The following is a 24802-nucleotide window of genomic DNA, read 5'->3' as shown; positions in this document are numbered from 1 at the left end:
AGTGTTATTTGAGTCACTATAGTGTTACTATAATGTTAGTAAGTTTTATTAATGTCATTAAAATATTACAGAAAATATTTTTAGACTGTTTTTTAACGTTTTGTGTTTTATTATGTGAATCATAGGCCTAATATGAAATAGGGTAACACAAATCAGACGATGTTTATATCTCAAAAATTAGAGCTGATAGGCGAAAATGAATGTTTTATTTGAAATCAGCACACCAAATATACATGAACTCAACTCAAAAATCCTCGGCACCAAAACACGCGTTGGGCTGTGTAATTAGACAATTTGCTAATGGGGCAATTATAAAACTATTACACATGCCTAGCATTCGCATTGCGCACACGTGGGGTAATAGCAGCAAAAAATATGTATAGATCATAAAGGCAATGCAGCCGCTATTTGACCAACAGGAAGACGGCGTTTCTGGATGGAAACCCACCGTTTTCTGAGTGTGTCAGAAAAAAAGCAGGTGTGCTCAGGTGTTTTTGGGGAGGACAAACAAAACATAGAAAACCCCTAGCACTTATAGAGCCACCAATTCTGCTCAGTATTAATTCTTTAAATCAACTGTTCTGCTGCTCCCAGTCAGCACCACTGTAGTACCAAATAGCAAAAAGAGGTAAGGTAGATATTAAAAATATCAAGGGAGCTTATGAGCAGTTTAGATAAATTGTATTTTATTAATAAAATAAAACTTAAACAATTTATATATACTGTAGATAAAAAATATAGAACACAGTTATAATTACATACACATTGCATACACCAACAATATTAAATATCTAAAATAGGTTACTGACACAACTGTCTCCGGAAACACCATACTGTGTAAAACCTTGGTTGTCAGGTGTTATGAACCAGCCACTTTTCTTTTTGCTGTTGAACAATAATGTCAGATATGGTATAATATTGCAGAATTATGTGAGTCAAATAGGAGAGAATCTGAAAGGTAGTTACAGAACCCAATGTAATGCTCACCTCCTATGGCTTCCTCCATATTTTTGAGGCAATTGCAGCAGAGGGAGAGTTAATAGCTAATTTCCTTTAAGAGCAGTTAAAAGCACTCTGCTTACCTTTTGGATTATTCCTTTTAGGCTGGCACTGCATGTGACAAGGGCAGAGGGAGGGTTCTGTTGTCCGTGTATGTTCGATACAGCGCTATGCTCCACCTGTGCCCGTAGCTGTAAGAGTTCTATTGGAAAGCTGTCCTTAAACAACTCGTGAGGGACTTCCTTGCTAGATACGCATCCTCATCAGGCGCCGATGTAACGCACTTTGTTACGACAGCGAGAGTGTAGCTGAAAAGTGCTGGCATGCCTTGATGGAAAATAATGCCAGTCAGATAGTGTATCCAAGTAACTCCCGATGGGTAAAGTCTTTACGCGTTTCTCCGCCCACGTTACGGTGGTTTCATAAGAGGGAGGGTATCTGACGTCAGCGCAGACCACTTCTAGCCTGTCTGAGTCGCAGATTAGTGGTAGCCTCAGAACTATTCACATTTGCTCAGACAGCAAAGACTCTTCGATGTTCCGGGATGTGCGTATCTGCAAGTGGATAGCGATCTGTTATGCAATCGCAAATTTGCACGGGGCGTTTTTTCTTTCTGTCAAGGTGGCACACAGACAACTGCAATTTCTCAGAATAACCATCCATGCTGAATTAGGCCCTACATGCGAAACATATTGCAGGAATTGCAAACGCATTAGTAACACAGACTGATAGCTAGAGACCTACACAACCTACTGATGGCAGCAGCTAAAGCTAATAATTGCAAAATCACAGGCAGGTGATGGTCTTCATAGTAACATAGTAACATAGTTAATATTTGGGGGGCTTTGCAAATTCCTTGCCTAAACAGCTCTTCATGTAATTAATGGTTTAATTAGTAATTTATTTGCAATCGCCTGATGTGACGTTAGTGAGTAGCACATACAGTGATTTGCTTAGGACAAACTACAATGGTTTTGTGCTGACATCGATGTATAAGAGATTTATTCTCGTAAGTTTTCATTTGTAGCAGTGCGTGCATAAGGAGTGGGCTAGATTTGCGATGGGGTTGTAGCATACGCAGGTGCGATTGTAGGTTTGTTTATAAGGTCTTCACAGATTTGCGTTTGTGATCGCAATCAGTGTGCGTTCATTTGCGCAATTGTGATCCGCGGTGAATGAGGCCCTATATTCTTTATTATCTTTTTTTTTGTTTTTGGTTCTTTTTTTATAACAATCAGTGTCATGTTTTTAGACAAGACATGTGGTACAAGTATCAATCTCTTTTTTATGATTCCCTGCTGTTTAGTGAAGCTTACATAAATAACACCTGCAAAACATCTCTGATCCTCCAGGCACATGCATTCTGACGGCAGCCACACACTCTTACAGTATATTGAACAACGCCGTCATTATGTGCGGTAGCGTTATAATTTTAATGTGTTAGTTACTGATCTTGAAGACTTTCTGCCTTGTTTGCGTGTATCAGATGACTAAAGAATGCACTGTATGACTAGCTGAGATGAAGTGTTTAGTTTGATGTAATGTGTATCATATGTTCTGTATTTGTTGCTTTTCTCTAGAGCAACATTAAACAATGGATCAAAAGTAACTGCAGACTAAATTTATCACTTGCTTTAGTTTCAGCCATGTGGGGAAATGTGCAGTACTTGCGCAATGCACTAGCTAATTGTTCCTAACTCCTTCTTAGCGGATAAAGTAAGCCTTGAAACAACATGGATGTATCGGCCACCTACTGTACCCAGTCATGTCTATCTTCTTTGTACTAAGTTAAAGATCGCTGTTGCCCTGTATAAATACAGTAGTCTGAGATTTTACCCTCCCTCTCTTTGCTTTTCCCTTTAGAGAACTTGTCAGGTAGTTCTCTTTTCACTTTATGGCTTGCTGCAACCATAGAGGAGCTGATATAGGGATGACCCATTTGTGTTCCCTGCCTCCATTTTGCCAGCAGTCAGTCACATAAGCACTCTAAAAGATGGCGCAGGCCTGTCCCCATAGGGACAGGGAATGGCACAGATTGCGCAGTCAACATGGAACATGAGGAATCAGGGTTGAGACCAACCGTAACTTAGGGTGCTGTGTACAAAGGCACCATTCCAATATTGATGATGATGATTAATAGCTAAATACATTTTTTGTTTTATCCTATTTTACTTAATTTAGCATTTTAAGGATGCAGTAACTGTCTTATTATATGCGATACTCTTGTACATCAATATGTTTTTATTATGTTGCTGGAAATGTGCTTAGAAATCTAATTTTCTTTTTTATGTTATTTTAGGTTATTTTAACTACAGGGTACTACAGGAATTGTAAGTGTAGGCAGAGGTTAAGTTTTCTCCTAAAATAACTATATTTTCAGGTCTGGTGAGTGCACCCCTGCTTAATGCTGGCCATACAGTAGGACGGCCAATTACCCCACCACCACAACCACCCTCCCGCCAGCTCCCCAGCGTACGATAGATTGTATGGTGATTTTGCACTGTACGATCTATCATTCGACCCGCAATGGACCCCTACCCGGATCATATGGGCCGCACATTGTTTTGAAATTGCACCCAAAACATGCACGTTGTGCATGCGATAAGTCAAATGATGCGTGGATATCGTGTATTCGTACACGATATCAACCTAGTGTATGGCCAGCATTACTTTTATTATTTTGGAGCTACATGGGATAACATAACCTCCATTTATGGGTAGTTACATCCAGGGGCGGATTGGGATGCAAAACCGGGGACATTTTTGTAGTGCTCCCTTTGGCCAATCTGACCCTGCTTACATCTACTGGGCATGGGTGTGGACCTATGGATATACAGTATATATACGAAATATTTTGTCGATGTCCATAAATCAGGCAATACCCCTATAGAAGCAACTTTTTCTAATCCGTATGCTGAAATCTGTGAGATCCCTGCGCATTGCAACTTGTGTATGACTTGGAATCAGCCCCATGGTCAGTGTCTACCTGATACTCTGCAACTAATTATCACCGTGGAGGTCATGTCTCAATGTTTTGTACTGGTTTTCTCTCAATACTCTGGCACTCCCCAGTTTAAACAAAAAACACCTGCGCTCTGTTGCTGATAAAAGGGGTATATCCCTCTAATAGATAAAATAAAAATTGATTAATAATTAATAAGGACGGTAGGTTTAAGTTGAATTAATATATAGTCAGTTTAATTAGAATAATGTCTACAAACATATACTGTAAGATGTCTTACATATAAAATCATCTCAATAAATAAATTCATAGGTCAAAGAACATTCACCAATCCCGTTAGGAGAAATATATCATACCCCAGGCTAGGATTCTCTCCGGAATATAGTCCACAAGTATAATTGCAAGTGAGTGGTAGATTCGATAGGTCCCTTTTAAGCACAAAGTGCAAGCTTTTCCATGCAGGTAGGGATGTCTCCAATCTCACCGTAAGTGGTAATGTCCAAAGGAGAGAGTCCAATTGGTGCCTCCTCAGGAGTGAATGATGGAGTCTGACCCAGGACTCCTTATATACCCTATACAATTAATAAAACTGCAGACACCTGTAAATCAATTAATTCAACAACCTAACCGTCCTAATAAAATAGTAAAAGATGTATCACATTAACCTATGATCTGGTCTCACATATGGATGCTTACATTCTTAATCAAAAACGAAATCTGAGAGATGGTAAAAAACTGATATGTTTAATCTAGTGAAATACACACAGTCCGGTCATGTGATTCCTCCTCATCACATGACCGATTTCTATTCAGCCCATTGGATTATACAGGTCAGATGACCAATCTGACCTGAAGTCTGTAGGGAATAGGGCGGAAGCGCCGGCGACAGCGCCAGCCACAGGCAGGACGGCGCCATGGAGATGCACCCATAGCCACGCCCCCTGACGTGCGGTCCACGGCGTCATTCAGCGTCACCTGACGTATGACCGGCGTCCGGATGTTACGTCACCGCGCGGCCTGCGATGCCGATACACGTGAAGCGACACGTGATCGGCTCGCGGACGCCGCACCATGGCAACGCGGCCTGGGGCATAGCAACGGCACGGTCAGCCTCCGGCCGGCGCATGCGCATCGGCCATAGAGCCCGTAAATGGAGAAATCACCTTATGGTCTTGTATGTGTATTACATACAAGACCATAAGGTGATTTCTCCATTTACGGGCTCTATGGCCGATTACATACAAGACCATAAGGTGATTTCTCCATTTACGGGCTCTATGGCCGATTACATACAAGACCATAAGGTGATTTCTCCATTTACGGGCTCTATGGCCGATGCGCATGCGCCGGCCGGAGGCTGACTGTGCCGTTGCTATGCCCCAGGCCGCGTTGCCATGGTGCGACGTCCGCGAGCCGATCACGTGTCGCTTCACGTGTATCGGCATCGCGGGCCGCGCGGTGACGTAACATCCGGACGCCGGTCATACGTCAGGTGACGCTGATCGACGCCGTGGACCGCACGTCAGGGGGCGTGGCTATGGGTGCATCTCCATGGCGCCGTCCTGCCTGTGGCTGGCGCCGGCGCTTCCGCCCTATTCCTTACAGACTTCAGGTCAGATTGGTCATTGACCTGTATAATCCAATGGGCTGAATAGAATACGGTCATGTGATGAGGAGGAATCACATGACCGGACTGTGTGTATTTCACTAGATTAAACATATCAGTTTTTTACCATCTCTCAGATTTCGTTTTTGATTAAGAATGTAAGCATCCATATGTGAGACCAGATCATAGGTTAATGTGATACATCTTTTACTATTTTATTAGGACGGTTAGGTTGTTGAATTAATTGATTTACAGGTGTCTGCAGTTTTATTAATTGTATAGGGTATATAAGGAGTCCTGGGTCAGACTCCATCATTCACTCCTGAGGAAGCTGGCTGTCAACACCAGCGAAACGCGTTGAGACGATATTGCTGGACATTTCACAAATATCCCCTCTTCGGAACTGGAGAACTTTCTCTTAAATTTTACCCGGACGGCACCAATTGGACTCTCTCCTTTGGACATTACCACTTACTGTGAGATTGGAGACATCCCTACCCTCATGGAAAAGCTTGCACTTTGTGCTTAAAAGGGACCTATCGAATCTACCACTCACTTGCAATTATACTTGTGGACTATGGGGGTCATTCGAGTTGTTCGCTCATTTTTTTTTGACGCAACGGAGCGATTAGTCGCTAATGCGCATGCGCAATGTCCGCAGTGCGACTGCGCCAAGTAAATTTGCTATGCAGTTAGGTATTTTACTCACGGTATTACGAGGTTTTTTCTTCGTTCTGGGGATCGTAATGTGATTGACAGGAAGTGGGTGTTTCTGGGCGGAAACTGGCCGTTTTATGGGTGTGTGCGAAAAAACGCTACCGTTTCTGGGGAAAAACGCGGGAGTGGCTAGAGAAACGGAGGAGTGTCTGGGCGAACGCTGGGTGTGTTTGTGACGTCAAACCAGGAACGACAAGCACTGAACTGATCGCAGATGCCGAGTAAGTGTGGAGCTACTCAGAAACTGCTAAGAAGTGTCTATTCGCAATTCTGCTAATATTTCGTTCGCAATTTTGATAAGCTAAGATTCACTCCCAGTAGGCGGCGGCTTAGCGTGTGCAAAGCTGCTAAAAGCAGCTTGCGAGCGAACAACTCGGAATGACCCCCTATATTCCGGAGAGAATCCTAGCCTGGGGTATGATATATTTCTCCTAAGGGGATTGGTGAATGTTCTTTGACCTATGAATTTATTTATTGAGATGATTTTATATGTAAGACATCTTATATGTTTTTAGACATTATTCTAATTAAACTGACTATATATTAATTCAACTTAAACCTACCGTCCTTATTAATTATTAATCAATTTTTATTTTATCTATTAGAGGGATATACCCCTTTTATCAGCAACAGAGCGCAGGTGTTTTTTGTTTTTTCTGTGTTTCCACATATTGGGGATTACCACCCCCTACACCAGCGGTTATTGACAGCGCCCTCCATTTTATTCTTCTGTACTCCCCAGTTTAAGTTTAGGCTGTGGGGGGCGAAAGGTTAGGGTTAGGCTGCGTGGAGGGGGGGTTAGGTGTAGGATGCGGGGAGGGGGGGAGTAGGCTTAGGATGAGGGGAGGGTGGGTTAGGTTTAGGCTGTGGGAAGAGGGGTTTAGGGTTAGGCACCAATGGGGACGGTTAGGGTTAGGCTGTGGGGGGGGGGGGGTAAAGGGTTAGGTTCAGGCTGCAGGAAGAGAGGGTTAGTGGGGCAGGGGGATAGGGTTAACATACTTACCCTACCTCTGTTGGGATTGTAACTTTCGGGATGCCAGCAAAAGTTGGCATTACCCTGCGCAGTGGAGACCCGGCAGACGGATGTTAGTACATAGGAAAATGCATTTTAACTTTAGTATATCCCGCCCTGAGTGCTTCACTAGGGACTGACAATATTATTTTTATTGTACCCTGATCTTTCCAAGGTCTTTTCTGACCCTACTTATCTGGGGGGTGATGGATTATTGCTTGGTACATAGACCCCCTAATTCATTATGTATCATCTGTCATTTTTTATGAATCATTTACCAGCTTTATCAATGTGCGAAATACAGTGCATTTTATTCAACCGCTCATTATTATGTATATTACACGTAAACTGCTTTCTAGAAAAGAAGTGGCAACCTGAGGACATTGAACTATTGTAGGACTACAATTTCCAGCATGCCTCGCAAAACAGCTGGGAGACACAGGTTGTTCTCAACTGCATTTTTATATTTTGTTTATAAGATCATTAAGTAGCTTTAAAAAGAACAATTGACAGCTTATTACAACGCTTTAGAAAGCTACAAGAGATCAGTTACTGTACAAGAACGAATTGCATGCAAAACACAACAGTCCAAAAGAGCTTGACTCCGGCCTCACTGCCAAAAAAGCTTCTAAACAAATCAGTGGTGATTGCTGGAGTTTATATCATAATCAGGCTTTGAAAAATAATCATTCTTATAATGCAATTGAAAACATATTTTGTCTGTTATTTTAAACTCTTATTTTCCCTTCAAGAAGGGAAGAAAATAAAACATAAGCGGAGCAAGAGGTGATAAAATGTGCTCTGCAATCTGCATGTTATTAGGCTGTAGGTTTGTGGTGGCCCTAAATTTACTGTAGAGGCTTGTTCATTAACTCTTTGTTATTCCCAAGATGTGGCAAAATGCTGAATCAGGTTTATTACATAATGCAGGAGTGGCCGGAATCAGATAGCAGCAGGAGTAAGGACCTACAGTACTTGGCCGCAGAGGGATGGATCTACTGTAAGTATGACATAGTTTTCTCATATTATACCCTGGGCTGACCTCTTCTGCCTGGTGCATCCCTAGCCACCTGCCCCTGTAAAGTAACTGGGGGGGGGGGGGGGCACACTATTGAACATTTGAATGTTTAATGTAAAAGATACCTGAAAGCTACAAAGGGCACCCCATTAGAGGTGCAGAGCGAGGCCTGGATTCCGTCACCTCCAAAGACATGAAACAGGCTTTTTAAAAAGCTAGAAGGTTCAGCAGCTGCCTGCAAATCAGGAAAGCCCTTTGCATTGTGATCAATCAATCACATTTTAATATCTCACCCTGCAGACCAAAACTGTTTTTTTGTACCTCAGCATAAAATACGGAGAATGAATATCACTATCAATGTCCTGACTCTGCCCAGCTTCTTGAACCAGGGGCCCTCATTTATGAACCTCACTGGATGCACACCACAGGAGAAATACATACTGTTTAAAACTTTGTTGTCGGGGCAATTGGGATTCAGGGGGAATTGAATTTGTATGCACTTTAAGACAGAAGTAACATCAAAGAACAATACTTGCCGACTTTTGAAAAAGCAATTCATTGAGATTGAGAAGGCAACATATACAGTATGCACGTGGCACCGATAAGGGCAGGTACTGCTCCATCAGAGAGACTTGCCCAGGGTTGGACTAGCCCATAGAGGCACTGGGGAAACCCCCGGCGGGCCCCACTGCCTGGGTCCCCACCCAGGTTCCAGACTGTGCACTTGAATTATACATTATACTTTAGTTGCATTATACTGCACAGGATTATGGAGTATTTTCTACAGTGCAATGCTGTTATTAATCTGGTACATCGTCATGCATAAACTAGCAGTATTTACTATATGTCAAGGGGCCCAGACCATACATTCTCTAATGGTTAGCCAAGCCTCTATCGGGTCTGGCCACACCCCCTTGGTGGCTGGCCACACTCACAAGAATGGGCCCCTAAAATTGCATCCCCCCGATGGGCCCTTCATGCCCCAGTCCGACACTGGACTTGCCATATAAGTGACTTAAGTCCAACTGTAAATTAGATAGAATAGATAGATAGATAGATAGATAGATAGATAGATAGATAGATAGATAGATAGATAGATAGATAGATAGATAGATACCTCTCATTTACAGTTGAGGCAATTTTAGAATGGATGGTACACACTGTAATCAGTGTATATGTATATACAGTTGAACCTGGTTAAGTGGGATCTCAAGGGACAGAACGTTTAGTCTCGCTTAAAGAGGTTTCTCACTTATTCAGTTTCTCACTTATCCAGGTCCAAGAAGTGTTTGTCTCACTAATAGAGGTTCTCACTTATGCAGGTTCTTACAGGATACCCCTGTTAGTCCATATCACATAGAGACTTGTCAAACCTGTACTTAGCCCAGTTACAGAGGTTCTAAAGGGGGACGTCTCATTTATAAAGGTTAATAAAAAAACTGCACTAAACTCGTTTAAAGAGATCATAACAGCAACCTTGCCCAAAGCACTAATTGGGGATCCCGGTCACTGTACGGAAAAAACAACACCAAAAGAAAGTCGACCTAGACACTGATGACCTAAGTGTGGTCGACCTTGCATACCACACCCACCTGTATACATTAATTAAACATCTATTATAAGACATAACGCTATTAAGACATGTGACCTACTTAAAGGAGCTTTTATCTGTCCCCAGTTGGACCCTACTGTACATTAAGTGTATCTTAATGTACCAAAGAAATTTGTGCTGGGCTTAATGAATCTTGCTTCATTTTTGGACAACCTAATCTTCTCACGAACTACCTCCACATTTAGCAACTAGATGGTCCCTCCAGGACCACCCATCATTACTTGAAGCCTGGAGCTTGTGGAAGCCTGGAGCTTGTGGAAGTACTCCCCTCCCATTTAATTTGGGGTGGGGGGCTATTCTTATTAAACAAGTTATCATATAGAGATCTACTAATTTGAACGCAATCTAATCTGTCTCACATAGCTTAGACATAAGGACATAACTGTCACCAGTTTCATTTATAATAACATATTGTCTTAGGAAGGTAAGATGGTAGGGAGTCCAAACCCTACTGTATATACATATGCAGTGCAAGAGACAGAATATCATCGGTAAGCTAAGGCAACTCACACATGTAGCTTAAATCATGTTCACACAAAACTAATAAGACAGCTGCGTCATCTGACCAGTCGAATGGGAAACCACACACGTCTCATCTGGTTTATACACTTTGCATCTGTGTCTGCTCAAGAAAACAAATGGACAGAATCATTCAGCACCTTCATGCTCATCAAAGCAAAGCCAGACGACATTCACAACAGCTCTTACTGGTTGTTGTCACAGCTTTTCCATTTCAGCAATATGCATATGAATTTCATTTAGTATAGAAAGTGCATCACTGCAGTTGGAAACTTACTATCATCTCAGTGGGAGTACATAGTAAATTCAATGTGATGCTGTTCACAAACATATGTGTCCCGAGTGAAGTGGGCAGGCTGGACGGCCGATGAGTCACGTTGAATCGCATCATCATAATCCTAACCCCCATAATCAAGGCATTAGAACATACAGTATCTGTCCACCATCATCACCACTACCCCATTCATAAGAAGTGCATTTATATATTCCAGATATTTCAATATTTTGGAATGCTATGTTTGAGAGAGCTAAAGGCAGAGGCGCCAAAGTGGGAGGGAAACGGGTACATATTACCCGAGCCCGGGCTGGTGGAGGGGCCCGAGTCCGATAACCCCCCTCCCCCCATATACCTGTGCTGTTGCCGGCGTCATCTGCGCCATCTTCCCGGTGATATCTTCAGGAAGCAAATGCTCAGTAGTGACCAGCATCATCTTCCCAAATATCACTGGAAGAGGGACCGCTTGCAAATAAAGTAAGGTAGGAAGTGCACCCCCCCTCCCCCATTATAAAAATACACCCCTCTGTGGAGCGCGCGGCGTGGCCCTCTACGGCCCTGACTACAGGTCATTGTTTTCTTTTACATATATCACTGTTATTATAAGAGAACCATATATTAACGATAATACATTTTAATACTTGCCCTTGAGGAAGTTGTTTAAATAACAACGAAAGGTATCAGGCATTGTGCATACACTGCGTATGCTTGGCTATATACAGTAAGTCTTCTTCCCAACCTGCTTTGATCATTACAAATCCTGAATGTGGATTCACTGCCCGGTTCATTTTACAAAAACTTTTTTGAGATTATCAACTGGAGACCAGAATACAGTACAATATTTCTTGCAAACAAAGGACTCTCAAATCACATCAAGGGTGGGATGTAATGGAGTCCGAGTTCGCCCGACGTGTGGGATGCTGGCCAAACTGGGACTTTTTTTAAAGGGGCAATCATTTACAAGGCAAAACCATGCCTTGTAAATTACTATCCATTTAAAAAAAAAGTCAGAGTTCAACCGGCATCCCGCACGTCAGGCGAACTCGGACCCACCCCAGAAGAGGGTGATAGCATTCTTCTAGTGAAATGAGTGACTGTAGGGACTATGCTCAGATCAAAACATCCATTATTGCCCATTATTGTTATGCAGGAGCTATATACATGCTAATGCAGTGATTGCTGACATGTTCTCTGGATAGAAAACCTGCATCTTCCATATGAGCGGATGAGATTGATTGATAACTGTATACATTGAGCAATGTGTGTACTTTTACACATAAATAAACTAGTGTTAAGCACTATGGGCCTGACTCTGACTCACATGTAGGTCTGAATGCAGACAGGATAAGTGATGGACAAGGATAACATACACAGGCTGATATTAGTATTGGCATCTGACAAGGATTATCGGATTATCAATACATGCAGAGGTTAGGGCTGGCAGCAGACAAAAATAGTAAAATTGATCAAGGATTAACCATTAACAGATTTATACAGAGCGAAAATGCCTAGCAACTAACTCTATTACAAGCAACAAGTAAAGGATGCAGACAGTAACAGAGAAGTCCAATAATGTCACAGCAACTAGTGTAACCAGTAAGGGCCAGCGACAGGGGGGTCAAAGGGGACACGTGTACCGGGCCCCAAGGATACGCCACTTAGTGTCCGGAAGGGATGTGAGCCATCTTGTTTAAATAGGGCAGTGAGCTACAGGCGGTGTGGGTGCGGCCTCAGAGTGACAGGAGCCTCTCACACACAGTGACTGTGTGGTACAAGTGTGTGCCCGTTCTTCCAGGTCCAGCTCTGTAGCAGGCAGTTACAGGACATAGCAGCAACTCCGCTGGGCAGGGTTCCCGTGCCCTGCACTGGCCTCTTCTGATGGGGCGTGAGGGCTGCATGGTACCTGCTGTGCTGTGTTCGGGTCTGGATACTGGGGAGTGCAGTGAGGGTAAGTCTCTCCCCAGGGTAAGAGTGGCTTGGTGAGGGGATCAGGGGCGGATCCAGAAGAAAATGAAAGGGGGGGGCACCATGATAGGGGAACCATAATAGTTATATTTACATGCACCTAAGGCACGTGTGCTCCCAGATAAGGGGTGTGGTATCACAGGGGGCGTGGCCTCAAAGAATACGCCATCAGGTAATGATTAGCTGTAGGAGCGAATCCTGGTTTGTTGCCAATGTTTCACCCTGATCAAAAGGCTGATTGGGCCTTGAAATGTTGGTCACCTGTTCCATTAGTTATGGGAGCCTGGAAGGCACCCCTGCACAATATAATTATTATAGTTTTTAGTTGGTGGTGGCAGGTGCAGCATACCTTGTTTTGGGCACTGCAGTGAGACTCAGACTGCAGCACACGAACTGCCCATCTTTGATTAGCAGAAGCAGCCAGCTGGATCTCCAACAAGCAGCATAAGACATCTGCAGGACAGCCCTGTCACAATCACACGGGCCGCATTCTCAAAGCTGAGGCTGAGTTTGACAGCACCTAGCATGGTGATAAAGGAAGTAGAGGAGGAAGCGCTGGGGTACTGTGTGGTGCAATGAGGGCTAATGAAGCCTTCTGCATTATCATAAGTAACAGTCTTACTCGATGCTGGCATTTGAACCCCGCGCCTGGACTGGACTCTGGCCGGCTGGCAGTGTGAGAGGTAGGTTGCGGTGTGAGCAGGGGGAGGCTGGAGCTGCAGCTCCAGCCTCCCCATTGGTTACCACACTGACTTGCTGTTAGAGCCGTGGCGTGTCCTAGTGCCTGCCGGCTCTTTTATAAAATCTGACTGACGGAAATAGCAGTAGTGCTACTGCTGTTCTCCCTTTGAAAAAAGTCAGAAACAACAGAGGGGGCACGTGCCCGAGTGCCCCCCCTCCCCCCCTGGATCCGCCTATGGAGGGGATACAAGGCTTTTGGAGACTGTAGGGTGTGTGGGAGGAGGGAGAGAGGGAGATACAGACTGTGGTGTGTGTGGGGGAGGAAGGACAGATATACACAATTATATATGTGCAGAAATAAATATATATATATATATATATATATATATTTTTTTTTTTTTTTATTAACAGTTTCATATATAGTGCAGTAAATTCGGTTGCACTCTATGCCAGCCCCGGACAGGAGTCCCTTTTTGGTTGCCTTGTTTTTTATCCTGGCAAAGATTACTGGACCTTCAGCTATATTGATCAATAAACATCATATGGACAGTTTGGGGCGCTTAACTCTCATATTGCTCGGCCCATTTATTTATTTATTTAAATGTCATGTAATAATCAACATGTAATAAAAGATTTATAATGTCACTATGTCCCCTTTAAGATAACCTAAATTATGTGCACATATTTTAAATTTATATTTAGGAGCCAACAATAAAATTTCCATATAATAAATATACAACATGCAAACAAAATTCAGAGTCCATCTCTTCATCTTAAGCATAAATGTCATGTGTCATAGGTCAGAAAGCCTAATGCATTATGCACTAACCATGTGGCAAAATAAATTGAAAACGTTCACAGTATATGGATGATTAATGATGTAAACTACCGAACCATAGTGGCAGAGTTCAATGTGCTGGTGTTTGTAATTCTTCATCTCTCGTTTCCTTCTTTTCTAGAAAATCAATTGATCTTCTCACTGGGAATTCATGTTCAACATCAGCTTAGAAAAAGCTTCTCATTACAAAGTCGCAGTTCATTTACAAGTAGATGTCATAGAATTGACATGGGAAAACCAAAACTGGCCTGTCACTGGATTGCAACTTCATGAACGCATATATACCTTTATGTTATGAATCAGCCGCATCAGGTCGTTTTGTAAAGAAAATCGTCTCAAAATGACTACAAAGTAAATTTGAAATGTCATGTTTTGGGTTCTTTGGAAATACAATAAAAAAGGATAATGTATGATGTAGATGTAGATTTTATGGCATAAAGAAACATGCAGCCTATTTATTCACCTTTTTCACCATAAAAGCAATAATTATACTAATAATAATAGTGGATAAAATATAAACTAGTTTTGTTTCAAAAGAACAAACTGATTTCCATTATAATGTTTGCAAAAGGGTGTGGTATAACAGATAGACAGTGTCTAGTTAGACAGTCACATATATAGACAACACATGTTAGACAGGGTCAAAAGGTAGACATGAAAAAAGTAGACAGAACAAAAGGTCGACAGGGTCAAAAGGTCGACATGAAATTGGTCGACATAAAAAGGGTAGACAACTTTTTTTTTTGCATTTTTGGGGTTTGTGTGGATAGTTTTGTCATCTGGGACCGACAATTGTAGAAAGGCATACCCTCGCGGGGCTCGCTTCAGTCGCCACACTTTGGGATCGGTGGCTCGCTGCGCTCATCACAAGATTTATAACCAACTCTATGCCGACATGGATAGAGAAGGTTTGAAAAAGTCCAAAAACATGTAAAATTGTAAAAAAAAGAAAACCTGTGTCTACTATTTTTATGTCGACCACTTTCATGTCGACCTTTTGACCCTGTCGACATTTTGTACTGTCTACCTTTTTCAGGTCATCCTTTTGACCCTGTAGACCTAATGTCTGTCTAACATGTGGTGTCTATCTGTTGACTGTCTAACTAGACACTGTCTATCTATCATCCGGATACCTTTGCAAAATTAGTGCTTTCCACACCCCATTAAAACTATGATATGGGGTCTGATTCAGACCTGATCGCTAGGCTGCGTTTTCTCACAGCCTGTGATCAGATCTGAACTGCGCATGCGTATGCACCGCAATGCGCAGGCACGATGGACGGCAGTAACGGGGATTGCCGGTTAGCGACGGGATGGTGAGAAAATTCCAAACGTATTGCAAAGAGATTGACAGGGGGGGTTGTGGGTGGTAACTGACCATTTTGTAGGAGTGTCCGGGAAAATGCAGGAGTGACCAGGCGTTTTGAAGGAGGGTTTCTGACGTCAGCTCCGGTCCCGATCATCGCAGCGGCTGAGTAAGTCCTGGGCAGTGCAGAGACTGCACAAACTTATGTTTGTGCAGCTCTGCAGCAAAAGTGAACGCACCCCTGCACACACACCATACCCTCGCCCTGTAGGTGGCGACTATCTGATCGTAGGGATGCAAAAAATGCATCCTAGCGATCAGGTCTGAATTACCCCCATGGTTGGAATGATTTGGAATGTGTCAGAATGTTACTATTTCTGGAGGGGCATATTCATTTTAAATTCAGGAAGGGCTCTCTTAAAATTGTAGCAAATTATAAGCATATTCGCTATAAATTACGTTATTTACATTTTCTGAACAATAAAAGATTTACAAACCTGTTGTTGCAATAGTAAGATCAATTCTACAAACGAATCATGTAAGATGCATGGGAATTTAGCTACAAATGTGTAACTTTAACAAGATTATTCCTCTTCAGATCTTCACTCCATTATCTTATTATCGATATCCCAGGTGATATCCCCACAGAATACTCAGCCACTAAAATAAGCGATAACTTTCTATCACCTCCGCCTCGGAGAGACTCTCCAGTACAGGGATGGACTGGTCCACAGGGGTACAGAGGAAACCCCTGGTGGGCCCCACAGCCAGGGGTCTGCACCTCCTTCTCTAGGAGCCAGGTTCCAGACTGTGTACTTGAATTATACATTATACATATGTCATATTATACTACACAGGACTTTAGTATATTCTCTACAGTGCATTGCTGGAATTAATCTGGTACATTATCATTATGAACTAGCGGTATTTACTATATAAATTTATTAGGGGTCCAGACAATGCACTCTATAATGGTTACCAAGCCTCTGTGGTAGCTGGTTGCACCACCTCTGGAGACTAGCCACAGCCCTAAACATGGGCCCCTACCATTGCTGTTCCCCGGTGGTCCCATCCTACCCCAGTCCGACACTGCTCCAGTACACGCCTAGTACGATACTAACATGGACGTGGAATTGACACACGCACTGACTCACCCAATGGAGCTATTTCCTGAGCACCATCATGATCTGCATCATGATCACTTTCCTCCTCTACACTGGCTTGGATCATGAACATGACAATAGTGTCAGTAAAAGGCTCCATTATTGTAGACAGTGTTAAAATAAAAAAAATAAAAAAAATGTGTATTATGAAAATATGCAGATTGCCCTAAAAAACGTTTACAAAAGACAGCAGACTGTATAGCTAATGCTCCCTGAAGTCCCAAAAATAGGAGTGGCTGATTTGTTGGGTGAATTGAGTACTGGGAAAAAATGTGGAGCACATGGGTATAAAGTGCATCATGGTTAATGGGTGTGTATCATCAATAAATAATAATAATTATTTAAAAAAGCTAATTATATTAATATGGGTCATAAAAGCTTGAAGATAAAAATAAATATGCTTGGAGAAATAAATAAAAAAAATTATAAAAAAATTGTTTTTTAAAGTTCGTTTGCAGTTTTCACAAAAAAAAGCTGTCGAAAATACATTGTCGAAATTCACATCCAAAGCCACCAAAAACGTCTTCACAGTCTTCCACTGAATAGGTTTTTGTCGAAAAGCCGGTATTTTAACATTAGACAAATTCAACAGTCAAAAAGGCAAAAGTCGGAATATTTCCATCAATTTTTCTGTCGAAAACAGGGTATTTAATAGTTGAATTCAATTTGCCTTTTTTTTGCTGCTGAAAAGGTCCCATTTCCGACAAATCGAACAAACCAACAGTAATTGAATACCCCTTAGGGGTCAATTTACTAAGATGGGAGTTCTGTTTAAGATGGGATGTTGCTCTAAGCAAACAATCAGATTCCAGGTATTATATTCTAGAAGGTGCTAGATAAACGAGAAGTAGAATCTGATTGGTTGCTATGGGCAAAATCCCATCTTAAATAGAACTCCTATTTTAGTAAATTTACCCCTTACTCTCGCATCATCCCTTGGCCTCTCCCAGTGGACCTCCTCGCCCTCACATCCAGTGGACCTCCTCGCCCTCACATTATATTGGACACTTACTTGATCTGGTCTTCACTCACCATTGTAATATATCTGATTACACCAATTGCATTTCCCCCCTCTCTCTGAGCATCATACATAGAGACATATGCAGATATCAATAACAAACATACAGCTCTGAATTTTTCAAAAGAAATAAAGGAGAACGAGACAGAAGAAGGGGTGGGGCGAGGGAGGGCCAAGACAAAGATAAGAAGAGGGAAAGCAAGATATCAGAATAGACAATTACTGGCGTTAGATCATTCAGTAGTAGCTTATAAGAAAAACAATGTTGGAAGCCATGGGGAGGTCCCGAGAGCAAATCGTCAAAAGTTTAAGAAAAGTGAATTGAAGTAGGAGCCAAACCTATACTAGGAGAGGGCTATCTTGTTGACAACCAGGGGTACCAGACTAAATTAAATTTAGGAGGGCAGTCATGGAGTTAGTACGTACTGCAATCCTTTCCATATTGGCAATAATCCAGACATAATTCGTTAGTGTATGAACAGCAGGGGAGGAGGGTGATTCCCAATTTCTGGCGATTAAGGATTTTGCAGCGGCTAAAACATGGGAGAATAATTTGTTCAAAACAGGGTCAACATCTTGGAAAGGGCGGCCTAGCAAAATACCCAAGGCTCCAGGACAAGCAGAAATGCCAGAAAGGGATTTTAACAGATCAAGGACCTTATTCCAGGAGGGAACTATAATAGGGCAAGTCCACCATATGATATAAGGTGCCTCTCTGGCCGCAGCCCCGCCAACAAACCGGAGTAGCAGAGGCAAAGATCCTAGACAGTCTATTAGGAGTATAATACCACTGATAATACCATTTATAGGAGGTTTCCTTTATACGGGTTGAGATTGAGCTTTTAGCTATTCCTTCCCTCACCTCCTCCCAACAGGAGTCATCCGGAGGGGGGCCAAGATCTCTCTCCCACTCCAGCTCCTGGTCCTCAAAGGAGAGGCATCCTCAATATCGAGTATATGTGAGAGATCATACCCTTGCCTAGAGGATTCTCCAAAAAAATAAGCTCAAAAGGGGTGGGATTCTCACTCGTCTCAGTATAGGAGAGTGATCGAAGGAAAATAAGAATTTACTCACCGGTAATTCTATTTCTCGTAGTCCGTAGTGGATGCTGGGAACTCCGTAAGGACCATGGGGAATAGCGGGCTCCGAAGGAGGCTGGGCACTCTAGAAAGATCTTAGACTACCTGGTGTGCACTGGCTCCTCCCACTATGACCCTCCTCCAAGCCTCAGTTAGGATACTGTGCCCGGACGAGCGTACACAATAAGGAAGGATTTTGAATCCCGGGTAAGACTCATACCAGCCACACCAATCACACCGTACAACTCGTGATATGAAAACCAGTTAACAGTATGAAACAACAGAGCCTCTCAACAGATGGCTCAACAATAACCCGATTTAGTTAACAGTAACTATGTACAAGTATTGCAGATAAACCGCACTTGGGATGGGCGCCCAGCATCCACTACGGACTACGAGAAATAGAATTAACGGTGAGTAAATTCTTATTTTCTCTGACGTCCTAGTGGATGCTGGGAACTCCGTAAGGACCATGGGGATTATACCAAAGCTCCCAAACGGGCGGGAGAGTGCGGATGACTCTGCAACACCGAATGAGAGAACTCCAGGTCCTCCTCAGCCAGGGTATCAAATTTATAGAATTTTGCAAATGTGTTTGCCCCTGACCAAGTAGCAGCTCGGCAAAGTTGTAAAGCCGAGACCCCTCGGGCAGCCGCCCAAGATGAGCCCACCTTCCTTGTGGAATGGGCATTGACAGATTTTGGCTGTGGAAGGCCTGCCACAGAATGTGCAAGCTGAATTGTATTACAAATCCAACGAGCAATAGTCTGCTTAGAAGCAGGAGCACCCAGCTTGTTGGGTGCATATAGGATAAACAGCGAGTCAGATTTTCTGACTCTAGCCGTTCTGGAAACATATATTTTCAGTGCCCTGACAACGTCTAGCAACTTGGAGTCCTCCAAGTCCCTAGTAGCCGCAGGCACCACAATAGGCTGGTTCAGGTGAAACGCTGACACCACCTTTGGGAGAAACTGGGGACGAGTCCTCAATTCTGCCCTATCCATATGGAAAATCAGATAAGGGCTTTTACAGGACAAAGCCGCCAATTCTGATACTCGCCTGGCAGAAGCCAAGGCCAATAACATAACCACCTTCCACGTGAGATATTTCAGATCCACGGTTTTTAGTGGTTCAAACCAATGTGATTTTAAGAAACTCAACACCACGTTGAGATCCCAAGGTGCCACAGGGGGCACAAACGGGGGCTGAATATGCAGCACTCCTTTAACAAATGTCTGAACTTCAGGTACTGAAGCTAGTTCTTTTTGAAAGAAAATCGACAGAGCCGAGATCTGTACCTTAATGGAGCCCAGTTTTAGGCCCATATTTACTCCTGCTTGCAGGAAATGCAGAAATCGACCTAGTTGAAATTCCTCCGTTGGGGCCTTTTCGGCCTCACACCATGCAACATACTTCCGCCATATGCGGTGATAATGAGTTGCTGTGACCTCTTTCCTGGCTTTAATAAGCGTAGGAATGACTTCCTCCGGAATGCCCTTTTCCTTCAGGATCCGGCGTTCAACCGCCATGCCGTCCAACGCAGCCGCGGTAAGTCTTGGAACAGACAGGGCCCCTGCTGTAGCAGGTCTTGTCTGAGCGGCAGAGACCACGGGTCCTCTGAGATCATCTCTTGAAGTTCCGGGTACCACGCTCTTCTTGGCCAATCCGGAACCACGAGAATTGTGTTTACTCCTCGCTTTCTTATCATTCTCAATACCTTTGGTATGAGAGGTAGAGGAGGGAACACATAAACTGACCGGTACACCCACGGTGTCACTAGAGTGTCCACAGCTATCGCCTGAGGGTCTCTTGACCTGGCGCAATACCTCTCTAGTTTTTTGTTTAGGCGGGACGCCATCATGTCCACCTGTGGACGACCCCATTGATTTACAATCATTTGGAAGACTTCTGGATGAAGTCCCCACTCTCCCGGGTGGAGGTCGTGCCTGCTGAGAAAGTCTGCTTCCCAGTTGTCCACTCCCGGGATGAACACTGCTGACAGTGCTAGTACATGATTCTCCACCCATCGGAGAATTCTTGTGGCTTCTGCCATTGCCATCCTGCTTCTTGTGCCGCCCTGTCGATTCACATGGGCGACTGCCGTGATGTTGTCTGACTGGATCAGCACCGGCTGGTGTAGGAGCAGGGATTTTGCTTGACTTAGGGCATTGTAAATGGCCCTTAGTTCCAGAATATTTATGTGAAGGGCAGTCTCCTGACTTGACCATAGTCCTTGGAAGTTTCTACCCTTTGTGACTGCCCCCAGCCTCGTAGGCTGGCATCCGTGGTCACCAGGACCCAGTCCTGTATGCCGAATCTGCGGCCCTCCAGAAGATGAGCACTCTGCAGCCACCACAGAAGAGACACCCTGGTTCTTGGGGACAGGGTTATCAAGCGATGCATCTGAAGATGCGATCCGGACCACTTGTCCAACAGGTCCCACTGAAAAATTCTGTCATGGAACCTGCCGAATGGAATTGCTTCGTAAGAAGCTACCATCTTTCCCAGGACCCGCGTGCAGTGATGCACCGATACCTGTTTTGGTTTTAGGAGGTCTCTGACTAGAGAAGACAACTCCCTGGCTTTCTCCTCCGGGAGAAACACTTTTTTCTGGACTGTGTCCAGAATCATTCCCAGGAACATTAGACGTGTCGTGGGGACCAGCTGTGACTTTGGGATATTCAGAATCCAGCCGTGCTGGCGCAGCACTTCCTGAGATAGTGCTACTCCCACTAACAACTGTTCCTTGGATCGTGCCTTTATTAGGAGATCGTTCAAGTATGGGATAATTAAAACTCCCTTTTTTCGAAGGAGTATCATCATTTCCGCCATAACCTTGGTAAATACCCTCGGTGCCGTGGAGAGTCCAAACGGCAGCGTCTGGAATTGGTAATGGCAATCCTGTACCACAAATCTGAGGTACTCCTGGTGAGGATGGTAAATGGGGACATGCAGGTAAGCATCCTTGATGTCCAGGGATACCATGTAATCCCCCTCGTCCAGGCTTGCAATAACCGCCCTGAGCGATTCCATCTTGAGCTTGAATTTTTTTATGTATGTGTTCAAGGATTTCAAATTTAAAATGGGTCTCACCGAACCGTCCGGTTTCGGCACCACAAATAGTGTGGAATAGTAACCCCGGTCTTGTTGAAGTAGGGGTACCCTGATTATCACCTGCTGGGAATACAGCTTGTGAATCGCTGCTAGCACCGCCTCCCTGTCTGAGGGAGCAATCGGCAAGGCAGATTTTAGGAACCGGTGGGGTGGAGCCGCCTCGAATTCCCTGAGATACTATTTGAAGGATCCAGGGATCCACCTGTGAGCGAGCCCACTGATCGCTGAAATTCATGAGGCGGGCCCCCACCATACCTGGCTCCGCCTGTGGAGCCCCACCGTCATGCGGCGGACTTGGAAGAGGAAGCGGGGGAGGACTTTTGTTCCTGGGAACCTGCTGTTTGCTGCAGCCTTTTTCCCCTACCTCTGCCTCTAGACAGAAAAGACCCTCCTTTTCCCCGCTTGTTTTTCTGGGTCCGAAAGGACTGAACCTGATAAAATGGCGCCTTCTTAGGCTGTGAGGGGACATGGGGTAAAAATGCTGACTTCCCAGACGTTGCTGTGGAAACTAGGTCGGAGAGACCATCCCCAAATAATTCCTCCCCTTTATAAGGCAAAACTTCCATGTGCCTTTTGGAATCTGCATCTCCAGTCCACTGGCGAGTCCCTAAGCATCTCCTAGCAGAGATGGATAATGCACTTACTTTAAATGCCAGCCGGCAGATTTCCCTCTGTGCATCTCTCATGTATAAGACTGAGGGGTAAATTTACTAAGCTCCCGATTTTGACCGAGATGCCGTTTTTTCATCAAAGTGTCATCTCGGTAATTTACTAAGCAATAATCACGGCAGTGATGAGGGCATTCGTAATTTTTTGCAAGTCCAAGAAAAAAATTACGAATGAATACACCATCGGTCAAAACGCGGCTGTTTAAGTATGAATCTCGGTAATTTACTAAGAAGTGCAAAGCAAAAAACAAACAAACACTGCCGTGAAAAATTACAACTCGTAAAAAAGTGCAAAAAAAAAACAGACCTGCTTTTTTTTTCCGTGATTGGATAGGCATGCAGGGATCCATGAGATCCGTGCATGTATATAAGTGGGAAGGGGTGGGAAAGTTGTTATTTTATTAAAAAAAATTGCGTGGGGTCCCCCCTCCTAAGCATAACCAGCCTCGGGCTCTTTGAGCCGATCCTGGTTGCAGAAATATGGGGAAAAAATTGACAGGGGTTCCCCCATATTTAAGCAACCAGCATCGGGCTCTGCGCCTGGTCCTGGTTCCAAAAATACGGGGGACAAAAAGAGTAGGGGTCCCCCGTATTTTTAAAACCAGCACCGGGCTCCACTAGCTGGACAGATAATGCCACAGCCGGGGGTCACTTTGATATAGTGCCCTGCGGCCGTGGCATCAAAAATCCAACTAGTCACCCCTGGCCGGGGTACCCTGGGGGAGTGGGGACCCCTTCAATCAAGGGGTCCCCCCCCCAGCCACCCAAGGGCCAGGGGTGAAGCCCGAGGCTGTCCCCCCCATCCAATGGGCTGCGGATGGGGAGGATGATAGCCTTTTGTGATAATGAAAAGATATTGTTTTTAGTAGCAGTACTACAAGGCCCAGCAAGCCTCCCCCGCATGCTGGTACTTGGAGAACCACAAGTACCAGCATGCGACGGAAAAACGGGCCCGCTGGTACCTGTAGTACTACTACTAAAAAAATACCCAAAAAAAGACAAGACACACACACCGTGAAAGTAAAGATTTATTACATACATGCACACAAACATACATACATACTTACCTTATGTTCACACGCAGGTCGGTCCTCTTCTCCAGTAGAATCCAAGGGGTACCTGTTGAATAAATTCTACTCACCAGATCGCGGGTCCCAGGGTCCTCGGGGCATCCATTTGTAATCCACGTACTTGCATAAAATAAGAAAACGGAAAGCCGAGCCACGAACTGAAAGGGGCCCCATGTTTTCACATGGGACTCCTTTCCCCGAATGCCAGAAACCCACTCTGACTGATGTCTAAGTGGGTTTCTTCAGCCAATCAGGGAGCGCTACGTTGTAGCACCCTCCTGATCGGCTGTGTGCTCCTGTACTGAGTGACAGGCGGCACACGGCAGTGTTACAATGTAGCGCCTATGCGCTCCATTATAACCAATGGTGGGAACTTTCTGCCCTGCGGTTGACCTAAAGTGACGTCACCGCTGAGCAGAAAGTTCCCACCATTGGTTACAATGGAGCGCATAGGCGCTACATTGTAACACTGCCGTGTGCCGCCTGTCACTCAGTACAGGAGCACACAGCCGATCAGGAGAGTGCTACAACGTGGCGCTCCCTGATTGGCTGAAGAAACCCACTTAGACAGAAGTCAGAGTGGGTTTCTGGCATTCGGGGTAAGGAGTCCCATGTGAAAACATGGGGCCCCTTTCAGTTCGTGGCTCGGCTTTCCGTTTTCTTATTTTATGCAAGTACGTGGATTACAAATGGATGCCCCGAGGACCCTGGGATCCTGGATCTGGTGAGTAGAATTTATTCAACAGGTACCCCTTGGATTCTACTGGAGAAGAGGACCGACCTGCGTGTGAACATAAGGTAAGTATGTATGTATGTATGTTTGTGTGCATGTATGTAATAAATCTTTACTTTCACGGTGTGTGTGTCTTGTCTTTTTTTGGGTATTTTTTTAGTAGTAGTACTACAGGTACCAGCGGGCCCGTTTTTCTGTCGCATGCTGGTACTTGTGGTTCTCCAAGTACCAGCATGCGGGGGAGGCTTGCTGGGACTTGTAGTACTGCTACTAAAAACAATATATTTTCATTATCACAAAAGGCTATCAGCCTCCCCATCCGCAGCCCATTGGATGGGGGGGGACAGCCTCGGGCTTCACCCCTGGCCTTTGGGTGGCTGGGGGGGGGGACCCCTTGATTGAAGGGGTCCCCACTCCCCCAGGGTACCCCGGCCAGGGGTGACTAGT

The 24802-nt window shown here is 44.3% G+C and overlaps 2 long non-coding RNA genes across 3 annotated transcripts in view; one reads left to right on the top strand and one right to left on the bottom strand.

Annotated features, from left to right (window-relative positions):
* The window catches only part of LOC134911800 (uncharacterized), a 48164-nt gene extending 33491 nt beyond the window's left edge, over positions 1–14673 (top strand). The window contains exons 2-3 of the long non-coding RNA XR_010176850.1: positions 8227–8296; positions 14325–14673. This is a non-coding gene — a long non-coding RNA (uncharacterized LOC134911800). The remainder of the gene's footprint in view (positions 1–8226; positions 8297–14324) is intronic.
* The window catches only part of LOC134911799 (uncharacterized), a 67946-nt gene that overhangs the window by 21789 nt on the left and 21355 nt on the right, over positions 1–24802 (bottom strand). The window contains exon 3 of one of the 2 annotated variants that reach the window (XR_010176848.1): positions 1083–1675. The exons of the other annotated variant lie outside the window; for it this stretch is intronic. This is a non-coding gene — a long non-coding RNA (uncharacterized LOC134911799). The remainder of the gene's footprint in view (positions 1–1082; positions 1676–24802) is intronic. 2 annotated transcript variants of the gene reach the window in all.

This window comes from Pseudophryne corroboree, chromosome 4 (assembly GCF_028390025.1).
Source record: "Pseudophryne corroboree isolate aPseCor3 chromosome 4, aPseCor3.hap2, whole genome shotgun sequence".
Lineage (NCBI taxonomy): Eukaryota > Metazoa > Chordata > Amphibia > Anura > Myobatrachidae > Pseudophryne > Pseudophryne corroboree.
This window is presented reverse-complemented; position numbering and strand designations above follow the sequence as displayed.